The sequence below is a fragment of the Diceros bicornis genome, chromosome 8, assembly GCF_020826845.1.
Source record: "Diceros bicornis minor isolate mBicDic1 chromosome 8, mDicBic1.mat.cur, whole genome shotgun sequence".
Classification (NCBI taxonomy): Eukaryota; Metazoa; Chordata; class Mammalia; order Perissodactyla; family Rhinocerotidae; genus Diceros; species Diceros bicornis.
In genome coordinates, this window is record NC_080747.1 from 82,253,084 (window position 1) to 82,271,064 (window position 17,981).

General features: G+C 37.7%; 1 protein-coding gene across 1 annotated transcript in view; it reads left to right on the plus strand.

Annotated features, from left to right (window-relative positions):
* Positions 1-726: 726 nt before the first annotated feature.
* The window catches only part of C8H4orf17 (chromosome 8 C4orf17 homolog), a 46,064-nt gene continuing 28,809 nt past the window's right edge, over positions 727-17,981 (plus strand). The window contains exon 1 of the mRNA XM_058546467.1: positions 727-847. The gene's annotated coding sequence lies outside the window, so the exon portion shown is untranslated. The remainder of the gene's footprint in view (positions 848-17,981) is intronic.

Genomic DNA, 17,981 nt, shown 5'->3' on the forward strand with positions numbered 1-17,981 from the left:
TTAATTTCAATAGTATGTTTGATCAAACCAGATATATACAAAAATATTACCATTTCAACATGTAATCAAGATAAAAAAGTATTAATCAGATATTGTACATTACACTTACAGCACATCTTAATTCGCACTAGCCATATTTCAAGTGTTCAATAGCCATACGTGGCTAGTGGCTACCACATTGGACAGCACACCTCTATAGTTTCTATATTCTCAATATCCACGAAAAATTTTTTTACAATGAAAATGGACTCCTATATTACTTTTCTAATTAAAAATGAATAAAAAGAATATCAAAAGTAAAAATGGTTTATGCTATTCAATCTGAAAATAAATTTAAAGGCTAGAAGAAAAAAATCAAAATCATCTGTCATCACTATATCCAGAAAAACCACTTTTAACATTTTGGAGAATGTTCTTACAGATCTTTCTCTATAAGGCATATATTACACGTAATATCACTCTTTATTGCAAGTGGTTTTATTTACCCAGTTGTAGGAGAATGCTGCATCTGTCTGTGTTACATGCCCTTGGGTGCCCTGCCTATAGAAAACTGATTATGAAACTTCTGAAGTTTGAGAGAAGATGACGAACTTGAGTCCCTGTGACTAGAAAAGATTTGGAAACTAAGCATTAAAATGTACCCTCTTTTGCTTTTCTCTTTGATTTTTAAGACATCCACAATGTTGTGAGCCTTGATTTTATGTTCCTCTTTGGACTGCTGATTGGTTATTTCCCTTCATTTAATTTTTAGGGATGTGATATTGGAGGGTTGTTTAAACCACTGTATTGACACGTCATGAGGATGGGAGTTGGTGATGAATTCTCTGAACGCTGAGTGCAGCTGAAGGTATGTGGGACTTAGACACTAAAATCTCTCCCTCACATTTCACTGTTTTGGCTTTGTTTGTTTTTTACTTTTTGTGAGGTAGAACAACAATCTGGTTTTTGGGGAGAGATCAATTATGTAGGTTCACATTTATACCAAACAATATTGTCTCCTTATCTCCTTATGTCCAAACATAGAGGCTTCCCATTTTTGTCCATAAAGGAGCAGCACTGGATCAAGTGAAATGTGTTCAAAAAGGAACTGTTCCTAGCATCACATATTTTCCATAACTCTTGTTTCAGGATTCCTGGTCAGAGAAGTTAGGGTAGAGAAGTTAAGGCAGAAAAGGAGAGAGAGAGATCCTTTCATATGAAGACAGTATTTAAATAGGTGGTCACATTTGATCCTGCTTAGCAATCTCTGGCAACCCCACCCCCAATAAAATGATCTCTTTCCATCAGAACTCATCCATTAAAATGATCCCTTTTCATCAGAAAATTACTTACAAATAAAATAAATGTTTGGGAGTGACATCAGCATCATGGTGGAGTGAGCTTTCTTGTAAATTCTCCCCCCATGAGATACAACAAAAAGGACATTCACATACCAACAAAGCACATGCACACAACACAAAAGGACATCAGAAAGACCCATGCAGCCACACATCTAAGAGTGGAGGTGCTGGAGCCCCCGGAAGAAGTGGGGAGAGGTAAGGAGAAATCCTCCCTCTCCCCATCAGATCGGTGACTCCGGTCTGCGTGGCTCCCAGAGAAGGAGGGAGAGGCGGCCCTCTGTGGGACAACTATAGCTCTCCAAGTTCTCTCAGCTTGTGGGAAACTCCCACATGGAGGAGTTGGGACTGTTGTGGGGTGCCGTCAACATCCAGGCACCCCAGGAGAGCAGATAGGGAGGGAAGAACCAGAAGTCCCCCAGGATCAGGCAGGCAAAAGGGAGAGCACCACCCATCCCACAGCCCAGCACTGCAGCTCAGTCAATCAGTGGGAGCAGTGGTGGAGCAGTCCCTGATCACACCGGGCTCAGATTACACAGCTCTTTACCCCCACCCGGTGGTGGCAGGTGAAAACTGCAGCCAGATATTTCCAGGATGAGGAAAAACAAACCAAATAGCAGCAAGCCGATGCAAAAATACATTAAATCACCAGACCATAAGGAAAATGACAAGCACCCAGAAATCAACCCTGAAGGCACAGAAATTCATAATCTAAATGACAGAGAATTCAGAATAGCTATCATAAAAAAGCTCAACGAATTACAGGAAAACACAGATAAACAATTCAATGAGACAAGGAGTTTCTTCACAAAAGAGATTGAAATCTATCTTTCTTTCTTTCTTTCTTTCTTTCTTTCTTTCTTTCTTTCTTTCTTTCTTTCTTTCTTTCTTTCTTTCTTTCTTTCTTTCTTTCTTTCTTTCTTTTCAGTATTGATGCAAATGAAGAACACAATGGAGGAGATAAAGGAGAATCTGGAATCTTTAAAGAACAGAGCTGACAATATGGAGGAAAGAATTAGCATTATAGAGGATAGGAATACAGATATGCTCCAGATGGAGGAGGAGAGAGAACTAAGGCTAAAAAGAAATGAAGAAAGTCTCCAAGAAATATCTTACTCAATTAGGAAATGTAACATAAGAATTATAGGTATTCATGAATGAGAAGAGAGGGAAAAAGGAACAGAGAGTCTATTCAAGGAAATAATAGCTGAGAACTTCCCAAATCTGGGGGAAGGAACAGGAAATACCAGTAAGTGAAGCCAATAGGTCACCTAAATATATCAACAGGGAAAGGTCCTCTCCAAGGCATATAGTAGTAAAGTTGGCAAAAGTCAATGACAAAGAAACAATATTAAGGGCAGCTAGACAAAAACAAAAAACAACATACAAAGCAATTCCCATCAGGCTGTCAGCATATTTCTCAACAGAAACTTTACAGGCTAGGAGAGACTGGAATGATATATTCAAAATCCTGAAAGACAAAAACTTTCAGCCAAGAATACTCTATCCAGTGAAAATATCTTTCAAATATGATGGAGAAATAATACTTTCCCAGACAAAAAAAAGCTAAGGGAGTTCATGGCCACGAGACCCCCACTACAAGGAATGCTCAAGAAGGCCCTCATGGCTGAAAAAAAGAAGAGAAAGGGAATACAAAGCTTGGAGAAAGGAGAAAAATAGGTAGAAAAAATAAGAAAAATAGTAGATCTTTATCAGAATAGGTTAGCAACCACTTAAATACCAAAATCAAAGATCAAAGGAAGGAAAATACCAAAAAGAAATACAACCTCATCACTTTAAACACACACCCACAACACAAGATGGAATAAGTTGTGGCAAGAATAACTTAGAAGGGGAAGAGGAAAGAGATTAAGTTGACTTAGTCTAGGGAAATAAGAGGCCATCAGATAATGGACTATCTCATCCATGAGATTTTTTAATACAAACCTCAAGGTAACCACTAAACAAATAATTAGAACAAAATCACATATGATAAAGAAGAGAAAACTAAAAGAGTCATAAGACACAACAACCAAACTGAATTGGTAGTCCGAAACACATGGGATGAGAAACAAAGGAAATGCAAAAGAACCAGAAAATAAGTGATAGCAACATTAAGCCCTCATATATCAATAATCACTCCAAATGTAAATAGATTGAACTCTCCAATCAAAAGACACAGAGTGGCGAGATGGATTAAAAAGCAAGACCCAACAATATGCTGCCTCCAGGAAACACATCTCAGTTCTAAAGGCAAACACAGGCTCAAAGTGAAAGGATGAAAGACAATACTCCAAGCTAATGGCAAACAAAAGAAAGCAGGTGTTGCCATACTCATATCATACAAAGTAGACTTCAAGATAAAACAGGTGTTGAGAGACAAAGAGGGGCAATATATAATGATAAAAGGGACACTCCACCAAGAAGACATAAATTATAAATATATATGCACCCAACATAGGAGCACCATAGTACATAAAGCAACTATTAACAAACCTAAAAGGAGATATTAACAACAACACAATAACAGTAGAGGATCTTAACACCCCACTTACATCAATGGGTATATCTTCCAGACAGAAAGTCAATAAGGAAATAATGGACTTAAATGAAAAACTAGACAAGATGGACTTAATAGACATATACAGAGCACTCCATCCAAAAACAACTGACTACACATTCTTCTCAAGCACGCATGGAACATTCTCAAGGAGAGACCATATGTTGGGAAACAAGGCAAGTCTCAATAAATTTAAGAAGATTGAAATCATAACAAGCATCTTTTCAGACCATAATGCTATGAAACTAGAAATCAACTACAAGAAAATAACTGGGAAAGTGGCAAAGACAGAGAGATTAAACAACATGCTACTGAACAACAAATGGATCGTTGATGAAATTAGAGGAGAAATCAAAAAATATCTGGCGACAAATGAAAATGAAAATATACCATACCAACTCACATGAGATGTAGCAAAAGTGGTCCTGAGAGGGAAACTCATAGCAATACAGGCCCACCTTAACAAACAAGAAAAAGCCCAAATAGCAACCTTAAATTATGCCTAACAGAACTAGAAAAAGAAGAACAAACAAAGCCCAAGGTCAGCAGAAGGTGAGAAATAACAAAAATTAGAGCAGAAATAAATGAAATTGAGACCAAAAAAAAAAAAAACAGTAGAAAGGATTAATGAAACAAAGAATTGGTTCTTTGGGAAGATAAACAAAATTGACAAACCCTTAGCCAGACTCACTAAGAAAAAAAGAGAAAAGGCTCAAATAAATAAAATTAGAAATGAAAGAGGAGAAATTACAACAGATATCACAGAAATACAAAGGATTATAAGAGAATACTATGAAAAACTATATGCCAACAAATTGGACAATCTAGAAGAAATGGATAAATTCTTAGACGCATACAACCTCCCAAAACTGAACCAAGAAGAAGTAGAGAATCTGAATAGACCAATCACAAGTAAAGGGATTGAAACAGCAATAAAAACCTCCCAAAAAATAAAAGTCCAGGACCAGATGGCTTCTCCAGTGAATTTTACCAAATATTCAAAGAAGATTTAATACCCATCCTTCTCAAACTATTCCAAAAAATAGAGGAAGGTGGAACACTTCCTAACTCATTCTACAAGGCCAACATCACTCTGATACCAAAGCCAGACAAGGACGATTCAAAGAAGGAAAATTATAGGCCAGTATTGCTGACAAACATAGATGCAAAAATCCTCAACAGAATATTGGCAAACAAAATACAGAAATATGTTAAAAAGATCATACACCATGACCAAGTGGGATTTATACCAGGGACACTGGGATGGTTCAACATCTGCAAATCAATCAACATTATTCACCACATTAACAAAACGAGGAATAAAAACTACATGATGATCTCAATAGATGCAGAGAAGGCATTTGACAAGATCCAACATCCATTTATAATAAAAGCTCTTCAATAAAGGGTATAGAAGGAAAGTACCTCAACATAATAAAGGCCATTTATGACAAACCCACAGCCAACATCATACTTAACAGGGAAAAGCTGAAAGCCATTCCTCTGAGAGCAGGAACAAGACAAGGGTGCCCACTCTCACCACTCTTATTCAACATAGCACTGGAAGTTTTGGTCAGAGCAATTAGGCAAGAAAAAGGAATAAAGGGAATCCAAATAGGCAATGAAGAAGTGAAACTCTCACTATTCGCAGACGACATGATTTTATATATAGAAAACCCTAAAGAATCCATTGGAAAACTATTAGAAATAATCAACAACTACAGCAAAGTCGCAGGGTACAAAATCAACCTACAAAAATCAGTTGCATTTCCGTATGCTAATAACAAACTAACAGAAAGAGAGCTCAAAAACATAATACCATTTACAATTGCAACAAGAAGAATAAAATATCTAGGAATAAATCTTACCAAGGAGGTGAAAGACCTATAAAATGAAAACTACAGGACATTATTGAAAGAAATCGAAGATGACAAAGAAATGGAAAGATATCCCATGCACATGGATTGGAAGAATAAACATAGTTAAAATGTCTATATTACCTAAAGCAATCTACAGATTCAATGCAATCCCAATCAGAATCCCAATGACATTCTTCGTGGAAATAGAACAAAGAATACTAAAATTCATATGGGGCAACAAAAGACCCCAAATAGCTAAAGCAATCCTGAGAAAAAAGAACAAATCTGGAGGCATCACAATCCCTGACTTCAAAACATACTACAAAGCAATAGTAATCAAAACAGAGTGGTACTGGTACAAAAACAGACACACAGATCAATGGAACAAAATTGAAAGCCCAGAAATAAAACCACACATAACTGGACAGCTAATCTTCAACAAAGGAGCTAAGAAGATACAACAGAGAAAGGAAAGTCTCTTCAATAAATGGTGCTGGGAAAACTGGACAGCCACATGCAAAAGAATGAAAGTGGACCATCTGCTATTGCCATTCACAAAAATTAACTCAAAATGGATCAAAGACCTGAAGGTGAGACCTGAAACTATAAAACTCCTGGAAGAAAATATAGGAAATACACTATTTGACACTGGTCATAAAGGAATCTTTTTGGATGCCCTGTCTGCCCAGACTAGGGAAACTAAAGAAAAAATAAGCAAGTGGGGCTTTATCAGATTAAAGAGCTTCTACAAGACAAATGAAACCAGGATCAAAATGAATAGAAAACCTACCTGCTGGGAGAAAATATTTGCAAAACATATATCTGACAAGCGATTAATCTCCATAATATATGAACAACTCACACAACTGCATAGCAAAAAAAACAAACAACCCAATTAAAAAATGGGCAGAAGAAATGGGCAGAGGAAAAACAATTCTCCAAAGAAGATATACAGATGGCCAATAGGCATATGAAAAGATGTTCAACATCACTAATTATCAGGGAAATGCAAATCAAAACAACACTAAGATATCACCTCACACCCATTAGAATGGCTGTAATCACCAAGATAAAAAACAACGGAGAGGATGTGGAGAAATGGGAACACTCATACACAGCTGGTGGGAATGCAAACTGGTGCAGCCTCTATGGAAAACAGTATGGAGAGTTCTAAAAAAATTAAAAATAGACATACCGTATGATCCAGCTATCCCACTACTGGGAATCTATCCAACAAACCTGAAATCAACAATCCAAAGAGGCATATGCACCCCTATGTTCATTGCAGCATTATTCACTATAGCAAGAAGTGAAGAAACCCAAAAGTCCCTCAACTGATGATTGGATAAAGAAGATGTGTATATATACATATATATATATATATATATACACACACACACAATGGAATACTACTCAGCCATAAAAAAGACAAAATCATCCCATTTGCAACAACATGGATTGACCTGGAGAGTATTATGTTAAGTGAAATAAGCCAGGAAGAGAAAGACAAACATTGCACGATCTCACTCACATGTGGAATATAAACCAACACACGGACCTAGAAAACTGTATAGTGGTTGCCAGGGGCAAGGCGGTTGGGGGGTGGGCACAAGGGGTGAAGGGAGACATGTATATGGTGACTGGCAAACAATAATGTACAACCAAAATTTCACAATGTTATAAACTATTAAGACATCAATAAAAAAAATAAATGTTCTACACATCTAAAAGATTCCGATGAAATGTCAGTGACTGGGATCAAGTGCAGAGAAAATGCATGCAAAGAATCAAAAGGCAAAAGAAACTACAGAGATAAGGCTCCAATTGTAGACGGCAGTGCTGGAACCAAACCCAACGAACATGGACCGGAAATCTCATTTTGCTTTTCCTTTGCTAAGAGTTGCATCTTCCAACTAATTCAGAGAGTAAGGAAGAGAACTATTTCTTTTGACTTAACTCTGGCCAAGAAGGACAAGTTATTTGGTGATATGATGATGGGAGAGAGTGACGTGTCATCATAGATGACTCCTTCCTAATCACCAAGAAAGCAACTGTCAGCACAATCAGACTTATATTTAAGCTTTAGATGGGCTGCTTTTTAAAAAGAGTTTAAGAAAAAATAGGTCAGAGCCCATACTTAGGCACTCAAAAAAAGAAGTTTAAGAGGGGAGGAATGTTGAAGTAGGAAACTCTGACAATGGATCCACAAATGAGCTCTATGAGGAAGGACAGGGCTCACACCTAATGATGCCAGAGTGGCTGTGCCAGAGCTCTTCAAACAGACTTATCATAGGACAGAACGACAGTGAAAGGAGAGCCCCATGAGCAGGATAGTAAAGAGTCTCCGGACCTGTAAGAGTAGCATCTCAAAGCTAAAGGGGAGAATAGTAACTTGAGGCTTTTATTTAAAAAAAAAAAAAAGAGCTGAGGGCAAATAAGGAGGCTTTTAATGTTTAACGCTATGTCTCAGACAGGAATAAAGGAAGAGAAAAGAGCAGATAAGGAAAGCAGAATTACTCAACTCTTGTTTTTCTTACATCTTTTCAATAAGGAAAAGTATGGTAGATCAACAGTGGATAGATTAAATATTGTTAAGCAAGAGCTGAATCCTAATATAGGCTGAAAATTGATAACACAGCAAGTGGCAGGTTTCAATGCTAGCAAATATATTCTGGGATACTGACAGAATTTGAGCTGTGATTCTTGACAACCTTAGCAAGGAGAGAGGTGCCCAAATCGTGGAAATGAGCAGCTATTACCCCTCTCTCTTAAAGGGCCATGGGCTGCCTGGTCTCGTGTGAGCTTCCCCCTACTGCGGTGTTCATGGAGCAGCAGTGAGGAGAGGATCACTGCTCTCCATAGAGGCTAGATCAGATCGTCTTAAGCCTTCATCAACTGAGGGGCTGCTGAAACCAAATTCCATCAACTATTTTTTTTTAATTGAAATATAATTGACATATTAACAGTATATTAGTTTCAGGTGTATGACATAATGATTTGATATATGTATATATTGCAAAATGATCATCATAATAAGTCTAGTTAACATCCATCACCGTATATAGTTACAAATTTTTTTCTGCTGATGAGAACTTTTAAGATCCACTCCCTTGGCAACTTTCAAATATGCAATACAGTATTATTAACTATAGTCACCATGCTGTACATTGCATCCCCAGGATTTATTTATTTTATAACTGGAAATTTGTACCTTTTGACCAACTTCACCCCTTTCACCAACCCTCCACCTCCTGCCTCTGTTCTCTGTGAGTTCAGTTTTGCTTTTTAGATTCCACATATAAGTGAGATCATACAGTATTTGTCTTTCTCTGTCTGATTTATTTCACTCAGCATAATGTCCTCAAGGTCCATCCATGTTGTCACAAATGAAAGAACTTCCTTCTCTTTTATGGCTGAATAATATTCCATTGTATATATACCATATCTTCTTTATCCATTCATGTGTCAATAGACACTTAGGTTGCTTCCATATCTCGGCTATGGTAAATAATGGTACAATGAAATGGGGGTGCAGATATCTTTCCAAGTTAGTGTTTTCTTTCCTTTGGCTAAATACCCAGAAGTGAAACTGCTGGATCATATGGAAGTTCTATTTTTAATTTTTTGAGGAATCTCCATACTGTTTTTCATAGTGGCTGCACCAATTTACATTTCCACTAAGAGTGCACAAGTGTTCCCTTTTCTCCACATCCTCGCCAACACTCACTATTTCCTGTTTTTTTGATAAATAACCATTCTAACAGGTGTGAGGTGATATTTCATTGTGGTTTTGATTTGCATTTCCTTGATGAGTAGTGATGTTCAGCACCTTTTCATGTACCTGGTGACCATCTGCATGTCTTTGGAAAAATATCTGTTCAGATCCTCTGCTCATTTTTTTTTAATTTTTTGTTTATTGCAGAAACATTGGTTTATAACATTGTATAAATTTCAGGTGTACATCATTATACTTCTATTTCTGCATAGATTACATCACGTTCACCACCCAAATACTAATTATAACCCATCACCACACACATGTGCCGAATTATCCCTTTTGCCCTCCTCCCTCCCTCTTTCTCTCTGGTAACCACCAATCCAATCTCTGTCTCTATGTGTTTGTTTATTGTTATTATTATCTACTACTTAATGAAGGAAATCACGCAGTATTTGACCTTCTCCCTCTGACTTATTTCACTTTGCATAATACCCTCCATGTCCATCCATGTGTCACAAATGGCTGGATTTCATCATTTCTTATGGCTGAGTAGTATTCCATTGTGTATATATACCACATCTTCTTTATCCGTTCGTCCCTTGATGGGCACTTAGGTTGCTTCCAAGTCTTGGCTATTGTGAAGAACACTGCAATGAACACAGGGGTGCATGTATCTTTACACATTGGTGTTTTCAAGTTCTTTGGATAAATACCCAGCAGTGGAATAGCTGGATCATATGGTAGTTCTATCCTTGATTTTTTGAGGAATCTCCATACTGTTTTCCATAGTGGCTGCACCAGTTTGCACTCCCACCACCTCTGCTCATTTTTCATCAGATTTTTTTTTTTTTGCTATTAAGTTGTATGAGTTCTTTATATATTTTAGATATTAACCCCTTATCAGATATATGATTTGCAAATACATTCTCCCATTCTGTAGGTTGCCTTTTAATTTCGTTGATGGTTTCCTTTACTGTGCAGAAGCTTTTAAGTTTGATGTAGTCCCACTTATTTATTTGGCTTTTGCTTTTGGTATCAAATCCAAAAAAATCACTGCCTAGATTAATGTCAAGGAGTCTACCACCTATGTTCCCTGCTTTGTGTTTTTTAAGATTATTTATATGATAACTTATAAAAGGGTAAGGGCTGGATGGTAGTAAAAAGTGATAAATTTTGGAGATGAATAGAATTGGATTTTAAGCCTGGCAATCTCACTTCTTACCTGTGTGACTCTGAATAATTTCTTTAATTGTGTCTTATCTAAATTTACTCACCTATAAAACAAAGTTAAAAATACATACCATCTAGGGTTATTGTGATGATTAGAGATAATACATAAGAATAGCTTAATGCATAAAGAGTAAAGGTACTCAATGAATGTTTATAACTGACTTTATTATCATTATTTTTTTATTATTATTATTTTTTTCTGAGGAAGATTTGCCCTGAGCTAACATCTGTGGCCAGTCTTCCTCTGTTTTGTATATGGGCTGCCGCCACAGCATGGCTGACGAGTGGTGTAGATCCACACCTGGGAACCAAACCAGGGCCACCAAAACAGAGCATGCTGAACTTAACTATTAGGCCACCAGGCCTGGCCTCTGACTTTAATATTTTTAGTGTTATTATAGTTGCTATTATGAAGGAGTTCCATATTTAGGTGAAAGAATTAATTCTACTATCTGAATGGAAGGCTTCCATGATTTATGATAGCAATTTATATGGACGTTCCATACACTTATGTGGGAGTTGTTATCTGTATAGGAGTAGTCCCTCAATTTGAAATGTTTACTAACACATATTCAAAAATTTTATTTATATGATTCTACTAAACCTGTTTTTTGGTTTTTATTCATCACACATCAAGAATTTTTTTTCTTTTATTGAAATATATTTGACATATAACTGTTCAAATTTAAGGTTACAATATATTAATTCAATACATTTTTATATTGTACAGTAGTCTCCCTCTTATCCATGGGGAATATTTTCCAAGATCCGCAGTGGATGCCTGAAACCACAAATAGTACCGAACCCTATATATACTATGTTTTTTCCTATACGTACATACCTATGCTAAATTTTAAATTATAAATTAGAAACAGTAAGAGATTAACAACAAGAACTAATAATAAAGTTGGCTTTGGAGCCATTATTAAGTAAAATAAGGGTTACTTGAACACAAGCACTGGGATACCAGTGATCTGATAAGAGCAACAGTGATCTGAAAACCGAGACGGCTTCTAAGTCACTAACAGGCAGGTAGGGTATATAGCATGGATCCGCTGGACAAAGGGATGATTCACATCCCAGGTGGGATGGAGCAGGATGGCACAAGATTTCATCATGCTACTCAGATTGGCACCCAATTTAAAACTTATAAATTGTTTATTTCTGTAATTTTCCATTTAATATTTTTGGACTGTGGTTGACTGCAGGTAATGGAAATCATGAAAAGCAAAACCGTGGATAAGAGGGGACTACTACAATATGATTGCCATTGTAGAGATAATTAGCACCTCTATCACCTTACATAATAATCTTTTCTTTTCAGTGGTTGGAAACTCTTTACAAGTTAGTTTTATGATTATAATACAATATTGTTGTCTATATTCACTATACTGGGCATTAGATCTTTAGGGCTTATTTACTACTCATTGCAAGTTTGTACCCTTAAACTACATCTGTTGTATGCCCCATCCCCCAGTCCCTGGTAACCATCATTTTACTTTCTGTTTTTACGAGTTTGGCTTTTTTAGGTTCCACATATAAATGATATCATACAGTACTTGTCTCTCTCTTCCTGACGTATGGCACTTAGCCTATATAGGGCCGTAGCCTACGTGCCCTACAGCAACCGTGTGTCCTTCTGATCCCCTTCTGGGCATGTGCTGACCATCTGGGATTTGTAACAATCCAGGGCCTGGCCAACCCGGATCTTAACTTATCTCCTTCAAAGAACATCACCTCTTGAAGGAACACAGAACGCTTCCATGTGAGCTACTGGTCCTGGGAATGCTGGTCATACCAAGGACAGTCCTTCTTGGCAAGCACGTAGTCTTTACTCCCCTGCTTATATAAGCAACCCTGTCTCTGCCTGCAGTGGTGGTGCGCAACTCCATCCAGCTGGCTGCCCCTGGACATTCTCTATATGTAAGTCCTAATAAACCTTATGTCTCGTACGCCATCTCGGGTCTTTTCTTCAGTCTCTGCAACATATCCCACACCTATCGCACAACTGGGCATGTGGCCAGACAGCATAATATGCTCAAGGTCCATCCATGTTGTCAAAAATGGTAGGATGTCCTTCTTCCTGATGGTTGAATAATATTCCATTGTATATTTGTGCCACACCTTCTTTATCCATTCTTCTGTTGATGGGCACTTAGGTTGTTTCCATATCTTGGCTATTGTGAATAATGCTGTAATAAACATGGGAATGCATATATCTCTTTGAAATCCTGTTTTATTTTGAGTATATACCCAGAAGTGGAATTGCTGGATCACATGGTAGATCTATTTTTAACTTTTTGAGGGACCTCCCTATTGTTTTCCATAGTGGATGAACCAGTTTACACTCCCACCAACAGTGTATAAGGGTCCGCTTTTTTCCATATCTTCACCAACACTTGTTATCTCTTGTCCTCTTGATGATAGCCATTCTAATAGGTGTGAGGTGATATTGAGGTTCTGATTTGCATTTCCATGATGATTAGCAATGTTGAGCATCTTTTCATGTACCTGTTGGCCATTTTGATGTCTTCTTTGGAAAAATGTCTATTCAGTTCCTCTGCCCATTTTTTAACTGGATCTTTTGCTATTGAGTTCAATTTGCTATTGAACTCATTTGTATGGGTTCTTTATATATTTTGGATACTAACCTCTTATCTGATATATGGCTTGCAAATATTTTCTCCTATTCTGTAGGTTTTCTTTTTCATTAATTGTTTCTTTTGCTGTGCAGAAGCTTTTAATTTTAATGTAGTCTTATTTGTTGATTTTTGCTTTTGCTGTTTGTGCTTTTGGTGTCACGTCCAGAAAATCATCACCAAGATCAGTGTCAAGGAGCTTCTTCCCTACATTTTCTTCCAAGATTTTTATGGTATCAGGTCTTATGTTTAAGTCTTTGATCCATTTTGAGTTAATTTTTGTGAGTGGTGTAATATAGGGGTCCAATTTCATTGTTCTGCATGTGTTTATCCAGTTTTCCCAGCACTATGAAGAGATTATCCTTTCCCCATTGGGTGTTCTTGGCTCCTTGTTGAATATTAGTTGACCGGTTATATGAAGGTTTAATTCTGGGCACTCTATTGTGTTCCATTGGACTACATGTCTATTTTTACGCCAGTACTATACTGTTTTTATTACTATAGCTTTTTAGCACAGTTTGAAATCAGGAAGTGTGATACTTCCAGCTTTGTTCTTTTTCCTCAGTATTGCTTGACTGTTCAGGGTCCTTTGTAGTTCTATACAAATTTTAGGATCCCTTTTTTCTATTTCTTGAACATTATTTCTTCCAGAAAACCTTATCCTGTGGGTTTTATTATCCTTCTTTAGCCAGTGAAGATCTAACCTAAAGAGAGGTTACATAATTTTATAAGGCCAAACATCTAGTTCAAGCCAGAGCCAGCATTCAAATTCAAGATTGTCTGACTACAAAATCCATGCTCTTAGTCACTAAATGTGCTTCTCTCACAGCTCTTATTCCAGGCTGTAGCTAAGCCTGTTGAATTATTGTATCATCTGCAGCCCTTAATCAAATTCAGCACATCAAAGTAACACCTAATTTTGCATATTGCTTTACCATTTCCAAAGCACTTTTACATCCATCATTGATTTTGGCTGATGCTCTGAATAAATCTGCAGAAATATGAGCAACATTTACTCCCTGCATGGACCAAAGGCTGTGACTATGAGTGTTAGTTCAATAAGCCTGACTTAAAATGCCAACTCCAACAAGGTCTGTGTGACCTTGCACAAGTCCCTGAATCTGTCTAGGTCACAGGTATCTTGCATGTAAGTTAGTATATTAAATAAGGTATGAATGTTATGTACTTTGTTCAGTTGTTGGCAATAGTAAGTACTCAGGAAATATTTAAGTGCCTAGATACATTTCTTTTGTCATTTATATTCAAAAGGGCAGATAACATGTAAGTTGACCATGGCAATTCTATAACTAGGAATCTACCCAAGGGAAATGAAAACATACTTCCATACGAAGATTGGTACACAAAGGTTCATAGCAGTTTTATTCATAATAATCAAAAACTGGAAGCAATCCAAATATCCACCAGCTGGTAAATGGGTAAACAAATTGTGGCATATCCCAACAATGGAATACTACTTAACAATAAAAGGGAGAGGACTATAATATAATCACCAATATAGATGAATCTTCAAAATATTGCACTAAGTAAAAGAAGCCAGATCCAAAAGCTACATGTCACTTGTATAACATTCCCCAAAAGGTAAAATTATAAGGACAGAAAATACATTAGTGTTTGCAAGGCTTTTGGGATGGAGGAAGAGGAATTACCACCAAGGAACATCAAGAAACTTTTGTGGTGATGGACATATTCTATATCTTGATTGTGGTGGTGTTTATATGATTGTATATATTTGTCAAAATTTATTGAACTGTATACCTGTAAATAGAGGAATTTTATTGTATGCAAATTCTACCTCAGATAAATAAAGAAATAATTTAAATTCACAATTACATATCACTAATCACCACCCAAGTTGTCTAAAATGTAAAGACTTATAATACCAAGTGTTTGTAAGGAGATACAGCAACCAGAACTCCCAGTCACCACTGATGGGAATGTAAATTGATACTATCACACTGAGAAACTTTTGGCCTTGAGTACTAAATTAAAGATATACAACCTATGACTAAGCAATCCATTTATACATATGTGTCCAAGAGAAATACAGGCACAAAAATGTTCATAGAAGCCAAGTATATATACAACCCAAGTGTCCATCAACATAAGAATGGATAAATAAATTATGGCATATTCTATAACGGGATACCATATAGAAATGAAGTTCAACCACAACCACTCCCAACAACATGGATGAATTTTACAAACATAATCTGAGCTAAACTCAGATTCAACACAACGACAAAAAGAGGAGAAGGATGTGTGCTTAAGAGCCCACCCACCATGTCTTGCCTGGCCAAAATATAGTTGCAAGAGGCACCTCCAAACCTCTCCCATATGGTTAAAGAACAGCCGTGACACTACTGAACACCTGTTCAGGGAGCAGTTCCCAACCTCCCTGTTTGGCTTTTGTACTCTGCCTGTTCTCTCAAGATCTACTTCAACCCTCCCTACACTGTCAAACTCCATTTTAGACTTAGGCACGTTTACCCCGTGTCTATCTCAAACCCCAAACTGGCTGCAGCATTCCATACCTTTTCCTCCTTATTTGGCAGTATTCCCCGTGCTCTGACTTTAACTCAGATGCTCAGGTCCCTGTCCCTATTTTCTGTTGCTCTCTCCGCAGGGTCAATCTCACCAAAGTAGCCAGAAGAAGGAGGCATTTGGGACTGGGAGAAACTTCTGCCCACTGCTTTAACAAGATTAGTGCAGGCTCACAGCTTACAGAGTAGACCATGGGGGAAGAAGGTAGTAGAATTATAATAATGCAGCCGTGTATTGAGCAGGCTCTGTGCTAGGACGTTGACCACACCGGCCCTCTGCAGCTAAAGCGACAAAATCAGTCCTCACAGACCCCTCTTTTGCTGATGAGAAAATAGACTCAGAGTGGCAAAGTGCTTAAGTCCAAAGTCTCGTGTAGCTGGCAGAGTCAGAGCTCCAATGCATGGTGTCTCACTCCAATGGCCCTGCTCTTTACTGTTTGGAGGTCCTAGTACATGGAGAAAGCTGTAAGTCACACAGAACCCTGCACTGCCCTCAGGAGCACTCTCAGAGCTTCCTGCAGACAGCATTATCCATTCCTACTGCCTGAGCAGAGTCCAGCAGCAGCTCAGTCCACTTGTCAGGGGTAAGAGCCTTCATCTGGAAGCTGATAAAACTTGGTGTAACACCTTTGTGATCAAGGCAAATGATTTCACCTCTCTGAGTGTCAGTTTCCTAATCTCTACCATGTAGATAATAATACTTACTTCCCAAAGTATTTTAAGGATTAGATGCCCTAATGGAGGTAAAAAGTTTGGCACATATTAAGCACCATAAATGGTGGCTATTGACTATGGGTTCTATCTCTTTCCTCTACTGCCTGCTTACTCAGGGGAGCAGACTTGCTCAGCCTAAATCAAGAGGCATGCTCACCCACAACCTCCTCTGCACTTTTCCTTCCCTCCTTTCTCTTTGTCTATTACCAATTGGCTCTTCTACCTCCCAGTCTCCGCTCTACCTCTATTTCTGTCACTGCCAATTCTTTTCCTATCTCTTTCATTCTCTTGTTAAGGCCTTTCCCATTTCTCCCCTTTCAAAATTGACCCCTTCCCCCTGTCTTGTCTCTCTCAGGCTTCTCCCACCTTTCTCCTATTATCAAATTCTTCTCTAGGACATTGCCTTTTCAACCAGCTAACATGCAGTATGTGCTGTGCTGCTATGTGCAAACCACAGCGAGGACTATGAATATGACTAAGGCACAGGCCCTAGTACTCAGAAGCTCACAGTCTCATGTGGGAGAGAGACACACACTCCAATCCTCATCAAGCAATCCCCCTCCCTTTCTCCTGGTCACCAGGTTATATGCCATTTTGTTCAGCCTCTTCCCATTTTGTCACATGACTACTCAAAGCATACCTGTCCTATGTCACATTAATTTTTTATCCTTTCCAAGATCTTAACTAGCTAATCTAATGAGCTAATTTTCTATAGTGTTCTCAGGAGACAGGGTTAGATCAGAGGACTCAGTTCTTCCCTGGGATATTCTCACTTGTCCAAGTAGGGATTATGGATTTTTTAAACAGCTTTATTCACAATAGTCAAGGTACGGAAACAACCTAAATCTAAATGTTCATCGACAGATGAATGGAAAAGAAAATGTGGTATATATACATACAATGGAATATTATTCAACCTTAAAAAGAAGGAAATCCTGCCATATGCAACAACATGGATAAACCTGGAGGATACTATGCTAAGTGAAATCAGTCAATCACAGAAGGACAAATACTGCATGATTTCACTATATGAGGTATCTAAAATAGTCCAACTCACAGAAGCAGAGTAGAATGGTGGTTGCCAGGGGCTGGGGTCAGGAGGAAATGGGGAGTTGTTATTCAATAGTTATAAAAATCAGTTATGAAAGGTGAATAAGATCTAGAGAACTTCTGTACAACATTGTGCCTAGAGTTAACAATACTATAGTGTCCACTTAAAAAATCTGTGAAAAGTATAGATCTCACATTAAGTGTTCTTACCATAAAAACAACAACAACAAGTGGGGGATGAGGAAACTTTTGGAGGTGATTGATATGTCTATTACCTTGATTGTGGTAATCATTTCATGGGTGTCTGCACATG